This window comes from Heterocephalus glaber, unplaced genomic scaffold (genome assembly GCF_053883595.1).
Source record: "Heterocephalus glaber isolate CG9 unplaced genomic scaffold, H.glaber_assembly_v1.0 deba00001481, whole genome shotgun sequence".
Classification (NCBI taxonomy): Eukaryota; Metazoa; Chordata; class Mammalia; order Rodentia; family Bathyergidae; genus Heterocephalus; species Heterocephalus glaber.
The window spans coordinates 56,079,587-56,088,100 of record NW_028258317.1 but is presented as its reverse complement, the minus strand read 5'-3'; the positions used below and the strand labels follow the sequence as shown (position 1 = coordinate 56,088,100).

The following is an 8,514-nucleotide window of genomic DNA, read 5'->3' as shown; positions in this document are numbered from 1 at the left end:
TGTCTATTCATTTCAGTTGCCTATTTTTTATTGGGCTTTTATTTCGGAGATCTCTGTTTTTTGATTTCTTACGTACTCTGGATACTAGTCCTGTTTAAAAGATCTAGCTGGCAAAATTTTTCCCTTCTGTAGGTTGTCTCTTTATTCTTTTATTCTTTTCTTCATTGTGCAGAAGGTTTTGATTTAATTCTATTTGTTGATTCTCAGTGTTATTTCTTGTGCATTGGGTTTCTGTTCGGAACATTCTTCCCTATGCCTAGGACTTCAAGAGTTTTACCTTTTATATCACTCAGCAAGTTTAATGTTTGTGTTGTAAGATTTAGATCTTTAAAACACTTTCACTTTAGTTAAATATTTAGGAACTAACCTAATATAGTGAGAGATATGAGTCTAGCTTCAATCTTCTGCCTGTGGACAGCCACTGTTCCCAGAACCTTTTGTTAAAGAGATTATCTTTCCTCCAATATATGTTTTTGGCCCCTTGATCAAAGATTGGGTGTCTGAAGCTGTCAGGGGTTGTTTCTGATTGATCTATATGTATGTTTTGGTGCCAGAGCCATGCTGTTTTCATCACTGTAACTTTATAATATAACTTGAAGTCCAGCATGTTGATGTCTCTTGCTTTGCTCTTGGTACCCATGTTTCCTTTTGCTATTCTGGCTGTCTTCTTGTTGCATATGAATTTTGGGGGTTTTTTTCTAGTTCTATGAGGGAATGTGGCTGGTATTTTAGGAAGGCCTACATTGAATCTTTATATATCTATTCTGGAGGTATGACCATTGTGACAGTGTTGTTTCTGCCTGTCCAATTACAGGGAATGTCTTTACATTTTCTTATGCTCTCTTCAGTGTCCTTTTTCAGATTACTATAGTTTTTGTTTTAGAGCTCTCTCACTTTCTTGGTTAGGTTAATTCTTAAATATTTAATTTTTCTTGATGCTATTGTGAATGGTATTGTTTTTCTAATTACTTTCTTGGTGAATTCATTATTGTATAAGAATGCTATTGATTTTTGTGGGTTGATTTTATATACTACTACATTGTTGAATTTGGTAATTAATTTTAGGAGTCCCTAGCTGAAATTTTTTGGGTCCTCTTATGTAAAGGATCATGTCATCTGTGGATAATGAGAGTTTAATTATCCATTTCCTGTAGGTATCCACTTACTTCATTCCATTACCTGACTGCCCTGGCTAATGTTTGAGTACTCTATTGAACAGAAGTGGTGACAATGGACATCCTTGTCTTGATTTTAGAGGGAAAGCTTTTTGCTTCTCCCCATTTAATATGATGTTAGCCATTGGTCTGTCATAAATGGCTTCTATCAGATTGAGATAAGATATCCTTCTACACCTATAGTCTTTAAGATTTTTTTTAATCATGAGTGGTTGTTTGATATTGTCAAAAGCTTTTTCTGAATCCATTGATAAGATCATGGTTTTTTGTCCTTGCTTCTGGTTATATGATGTATTACATTTATCAATTTGCATATATTGATCCATCCTTGCTTCCATGGGATGAAATCTACTTGGTAATAAGGTATGATCTTTTTGATATTCTGTTTTATTGTATTTGCTGGTATCTTGTTGAGGATTTTTGGATCTATGTTTGTTAAAGATATTGGTTTGTTAAAGATATTAAAGAAGAGGGAAGGTGGTGAGGCAAGATGGTGGCAACCAAGAGGAAGCGGCATGGGGACTTGGCGGTTTTGACGAAGAAGCCAAAAAGAAAGAAAAAAGATGCCGAGCCTCCAGCTAAGTCATCAGCTGTACCAAAGGAGGTAGAAGAAGCAGAGAAGGGCAGTATCCCAGGTCCCATTTTCAAGGGCGAGTGGAAAAATAAGGAACGGATTCTCATCTTTTCTTCCAGAGGGATAAATTTCAGAACAAGACATTTAATGCAAGACTTGAGAACTTTGATGCCTCATTCTAAAGCAGATACTAAAATAGATCATAAAGATAAATTATTTGTGATTAATGAGGTCTGTGAAATGAAAAACTGCAACAAATGCATCTATTTTGAAGCTAAGAAAAACCAAGATCTTTATATGTGGCTTTCAAATTCACCTCATGGGCCTTCTGCCAAATTTCTTGTTCAAAATATTCATACCCTAGCAGAACTGAAGATGACTGGAAACTGTTTGAAAGGTTCTTGGCCAATTTTGTCTTTTGACCCTGGTTTTGATGAATTGCCACATTATGCTTTGTTAAAAGAACTCTTAATTCAGATTTTTAGTACTCCATGATATCATCCCAAAAGCCAGCCATTTGTGGACCATGTATTTAAACTTTCACCATTTTGGATAATAGGATATGGTTTCAGAACTTTCAGGTCATACATGAAGATGCTCAACTTGTAGAAATAGGACCTCGTTTTGTCTCAAATCTGATAAAGATTTTTCAGGGGAGTTTTGGAGGACCAATTTTATATGAAAATCCTCACTACCAGTCACCAAACATGCACTGGCATATCATAAGATCCATCACAGCTGCGAAATACAAAGAGAAACAGCAAGTAAGAGATGTGCAGAAACTGAGAAAGAAAGAACCAAAGACTGTTCTTCCACATGATCCTACTGATGATGTTTTTGTTACACCTGCTGAGGAAAAACCAATAGAAATACAGTGGGTAAAACCAGAGCTAAAAGTTGATTTGAAAGCAAGGAAAAAAAAGGATTTAAAAAAGGCAAAGAAAATTGAAACACAAGATGAACAGTGGAAATGCAAAATGAATCAATGGATAACTAAGTTTTCCAAATATTGTATATTTATTTTGCATTCAGTGTGTAAATACATCTATTATCCTGGACTACTTTGTCTAATTTCTGTGCCACTTGAAAGAAAAAAATATCTTAGAATCAGTGGTGTTTATCTTTTTCTAAATAAAGCACTGTATCACCAAAAAAAAAAAAAAAGATATTGGTCTGTAGTTTTCTTTTTTAATTGGGTCCTTGTTTTGTTTTAAAATTTGAGTAATGCTTCCAGGAATGAATTTAGAAGTAATTCTTCTCTTTCAATTTCATTAGAGTCTGAGGAAAATTTGAATTATATCCACTCTGAAAGTTGTTTAAAATTCAGTCTCCAAACTGTCCTGGGGTTTTTCTTAGTGGGCAGTTTTTTATTACTATCTCAATTTCATTGTCTGTTACTGGATTGTTCAATGTTTTTATGTTTTCTTATTTCAGCTTTGATAATTCATATATGACTAAGAGTTTGTCTATTCTTTCAAGATCCTCTAATTTATCAGAGTATAATTTTTCATAGTAGTTACTAGTGATCTTTTGAATTTTGTGGATGTCTGTTGTGTTTTGACCTTTTTAATTTCTAATTGGTTGGATGTGGGTCCTTTATTTCCTTGTTTTGGTAAATTTGCCTAGGGTATTATCTATTTTGTTTATTCTTTCAAAGAGTGGTCTCTTTGATTTATTGTTTCTTTGAACTGAGTTTTTACTCTCAATTTGTTAATTTCTACACTGACTTTTATAATATATGTTTTGGTTTTGGGTTTGAAGTTTTCTTGTTTTTCAAGTATCCTAAGGTGAAACATTTGGTTTTTATTGATTTCATTCTTTTCTTCTAATGTGAGCAGTGATCGCAATAAATTTCCTTCTCAGGACTGCTTTCATTGTGTCTCTGGGTTCTAGTTTGTTGTACTGCCATTAAAGTTTGATTCCAGGAATTGTTTCATTTCTTCCTTGATTATTTCTGGAATGCAGTGAATGTTCAGGAGTGTGTTATTTAATATCTAGGTGTTTGTAAAATTTATGAGGTTTCTCTTTAGATTGATTTCTAGTCTTGGTGTGCTATTATCTGATAGTATACTTGAGATTATTTTCATTCTTATGTATTTATTTAAACAGAAATCATTGTATACAATACTTCATATTATACAATCTATTTTGGAGAAAGTTCTATGTGCTGCTGAGAAGAATGTGCATTCTTTTGTAGTGGGGTAGACAGTGCTGACATTTGTTTGTTAATTTTTTGATTGGTTGATCTATCTAGTTGTGATCATGGGCTATTGAGGTTACCTACTATGATTGCATAGGTGTTTATTTGATGTTATTTTTGTCCAGTAGTGTTTGTTTTATGAAGTTAGATGCACCAATATTTGGTGCATAAATATTTACAATTATTACATCTTCCTGATGAATTGTTCCCTTAACTAATATGTACTAACCCTCTTTGTCTCTTCTGATCAGTTTTAGCTTGAAGTTTATTTCATCTGAGAATAAAATTGCTACTCCTACATGCTTTTGAGGTTCTGGTGCATGGAATATTGTTTTCCATCCTTTGGTCTTTAGTCTATGAACTTCTTTATCATTTACATGAGTCTTCTGAATGCAAAAAAGAAAACGATATGTGTATTTTAATTGACGAGTTGAGGGCCCTGTAAATTGAGAGCTTTTTTGAAATGTACTGACTTATTCCTGTCATTGTATTATTTTTCTAATAATTTTTCTCTCTTTTTAAAAACTATTCATCTAGCTTGATGTACTCATTCTATCCAACCTTATTGCGTTGTTGAATTTGTTGTCTCTGTCAAGGATATTCTTGAGTATTTTTTGAGTGCAGACTACCAAGTCATGAATGTCAGAATGTTCTTTGTCTTTGAATGTTCCTATTTCTTCAGTTTTTGCAGGATATATTATCCTGGTTTGGAAGTGTGTTTTTGAGGAGTAACACTTTAACCTCACCCAACCTTTAAACTTTGTTTTGAAAAGTCTGCTAAACCTAATAAGTTTACCTGTATAAATGATATTTTTTCACTTTCCTCTGACAGCTTTTAAGATTCTCTCTGTGTGTTGGACATATGGAATTTTGCCTATGGCACGTCATGGTGTTCTTTTTTCATCATAGTTATTTGGCATTCTGTAAGGCTTGCTTACCTGTGTGTTGAGTTCTTGCTCCCCTGTGTGTTGAGTTCTTGCTCCATACTTGAAAAGCTTTGTTATGATTTCTGTAAACAATTTTTAATACATTTGTGTTGTCCTCTAATTTCTTTCTAACTCCATTTAGCCTTAGGTTAATGTTCTTAGCATCATCTATTAGCTATTGAGTGAGTTTTTTAAGTTCTCTTTTTGTTTTAAGTTTTCTCTGAGTATATCTTCCTGTGATTCCATTTTCTCTTTGATTTACAAAACTCTGTCATCACATTGGTCATTTCAGCTGTTTATGAATATAATAGAATTCTTTATTACTGGGATTTCTGTTGGCACTTTTTCATGGGATCTGTGTCTTTGGTAGTTTTGTCTTTCATATTTTGTACTCTTTTGATCAATTCTTCCACACTTTTCTCTCATAACCCCATGGGTCAGTTTATTTGATAGTTTCACTATCTTTTGTTGCCTTTGAACTTGCTGAGTTTCTTTGCTTCCTCTTTAATTGTTTCACACAATTTAGCTATCTGATGATTGTTGTTTCCATTGGTGTCCCTTGGGTCTGCTTTGGGAGAGTTGGGAGTCTTTGAAGGCATTTTGGTACCTTGATTTTTCATGCTCCAATTTTTTATGCTGAGGTTTGAGGGTATAAACAGTGAAGCATTTGTTATTGGTATGAAAATATTTTTAGTTTTTGAAAAGAAATGAGTCTATTAACCTACTCCCTTGTGTAATAAAAAAATCATCAGCTTGTGCATAAAAATGTGATATCTTCATAGCTTTATTTATCATGATGTATTTTCAACCTCTTTAATTGAGTTACTCCCTGTCACAGTATTAGAAGGAGAGGATTTCTACTGGCCATAACAGCATCAACAGATATAGCCATATATCAATAATAAACTTTAAAACTTGTTTTTATAATTTCACTCTTTTGTCTTTACTCATTACAGACTATATTATACTGCAATTTGTGGTTCATCTGTGTTGTTGAGGGATGGGGATATGAACAAGGGAGTAAAGAAAAGTATGTCAGTATGAAGAATAGGAGGCAAATGTTAATAGGTAAAAAAATATATTCAAGAAGTCAGTCTGTTGGAGAAAAGGGCTAGTGTTGAGGATTTTGTGAGAGTATTTGTGCAGGGAGGAGGTGGTATGCAAATGGGTGGAAGTGCATTTAGTGAGGGAAGCTTTGAAATTGTCAAAGCCTGTCAATATGTTAAGGGTCATTTGGTTTGGATCCTCTAAACCCAATTTTCTCTAAGGGTTAGCCTGACATGCCTTTGAATGGTACCATTTAATGTATAGCACTGGTTAGATCTTATTCTTTAATGCACTTATATATGTCTCTGTTATATTTATGCTTTTAGGTAGATGAGAGGACAAGAGGAAAAGCAAGGAGGTGAGATAATGAGGAAGAGAAGAGAAAAAGAATAGGAGAGAAGAGAGTAAAATAGAAGAGAAAAAGCACTAAAACAAGGAGGTTAAAGAGAAAAATCATGAAGAATGAAGTAGAGTAACTTTATTGCAAAGTATAATACCAATTAAAAAAGAACCAGAAAAAAGAAAATGAAGAAATTTAAACAGAAAAAATATTAAAACCAAAAATAGCCCAAATTAAGCAAAAAGGCGAGGAAACAATAACTCAACTACAACAACTGAAATAAAAATAGAAACCTCCGCACCATTGTTAAAGGATAAACCCTGAACATTCATACCGCTCCTTCTTCTCTGGAGTCAGAGTCTGATTATGATCAGCCAAACAGGTCCCTTCGCATTCCAGACAATTGTCTTCCCAAAGCCGTGAGTGCTGTTGCTTATTTGGACACATGTCCTGGTTGCAAGCTATGCTCCAGGCATGACTCACTGCAAGCCTCAATGGATCCAATTCCCTTCATCAACTTGAGGGTGGTAAAGATTGTGTTGATCTCTGTGTCTTCCCTCCATAGACTTTGCTTGCTTAATATATGGCCAAAAGGCCACTGGTCCAAGTGTTTCTGTCACTCTGTCCACAGATGTCTATCTTTCTCAGCCCTCCAGCAGAACCTAGTGCTTATCCCAGACTCAGCCAAGTATCACTTTTTGCCAGGGTTGGGGAGTGGGCAGGATCTCACATGATCTCAGGGCTTTCCAGTTTTTAGAGAAACAGTAGGAGACTGCCCGCTCTGCTCTGTCTCCACCAAACCACTCTTTGGCCTGGGCACCCATGCCTCTCCTGTCACAGATCTCCCCACTCAAATATGCTTCAAATATTCATTGCAAAACTTGTTTTCTTGCCTCATGCAGTCCCCAACTATGAGGTGCTGGGAGCCTCTCAGGGGAGCCTCTCAGGGAAGCCTCTCAGCAATTATGGGTAGCTCACTGAATGTTCCACAAATAGGACTCCTATTGCATATGGTGGGAATATGTGACTTATTTTTTCTGTGTGTGGAAGCCTTCTCACTCCCCATGGTTCTTCAACTTGCAGGTGCTGGAGTGCTATTGTTTACAAGATATGCATGTTTAGTGATTCATGCTGCCTCATTGTGCTTTCAGCAATTCTGAATCCCTGCTTACAAATGTCTTACTTGCTGCGCCTAGTAGGGAGGCCAACCAGGCCATCACTGAAGGGCTGACTGCCTTCCATAGTTATATCCTCTCCTAAGATGATGGGCATATAAGGTCTGAAGTGACAGATTGGGTACCATAGTCCTGGATAGGTCCAGTTTACCCTCACACATCTCTCAAATACTGGATTTCAGTCTATTTAGATTTTCTTTTCATTTAACCTACTCTATCAGATCTTATGTTTTGCCCCATTCTCAAGGCATCTGCTTTTCTCTAACAGGAATACAGAGTTACCCTTGCTATTGTCCCCTACCTGGCTATTTCCTCTCTCTCCAGATAATTTTAAAGTGAAATTTAATATTCAGCATCCCAAATGAATAAATGGCTCAATACCTGAGTGGGAAATGGAGTTACTGAAGAGCAAATATAATTCCATGAAAATAGAATGTTAAACTGTAAGTTAGTTTAGGTACATAATGAGAAAAACATGGAGTTTCTTCAAAAAAATTAAAAGAAGAATTAGCAATAATTCAGCAACCTCACTTCTAGGTACACATACAGAATATTTCAACAGGGATGTCAAAGAAATATCTGTACTCCCATATCCATTATAGCATATGTACAATAGTCGAGATATGGAATCAACCTAAGTGACCACCAATAAGTGAATAGATGAAGAAAGTGTGGAATATCTCCATAGTGGAATACTATTCAGGCTGTTAAAAAATGGAAGGAAATTCCATCACTTGTGATAATATGACAGGAAGATTAAAAAAAGAATGAACCCAGAAGACATTAAGCTAAGTAAAATAATTCAGACACAGAAAGACAAATACTACATGATTTCAGTTATATTTGGAATCTAAAATATCGATGAAAGATGAAAATAGAATGATGGTTACCAAAGACTGGTGAGGGAACATGGAGAGAAGTTGATTAAAAGGTTCAAAGTTTCAATTAGATTTGAATAATTAGTTTTTGACATCTATTGCACAGGAATTATAAAAATGTACTGTATATGTATATTTCAAAATTGCTAAAATAATATATTTTAATATTTTCCATACAAAAAGGTATTTGAGGTGATGG

The 8,514-nt window shown here is 34.8% G+C and overlaps 1 pseudogene; it reads left to right on the top strand.

Annotated features, from left to right (window-relative positions):
• Positions 1 to 1,271: 1,271 nt before the first annotated feature.
• On the top strand, positions 1,272 to 2,913 carry LOC101705481 (ribosome biogenesis protein BRX1 homolog pseudogene; annotated as a pseudogene).
• Positions 2,914 to 8,514: the final 5,601 nt, after the last annotated feature.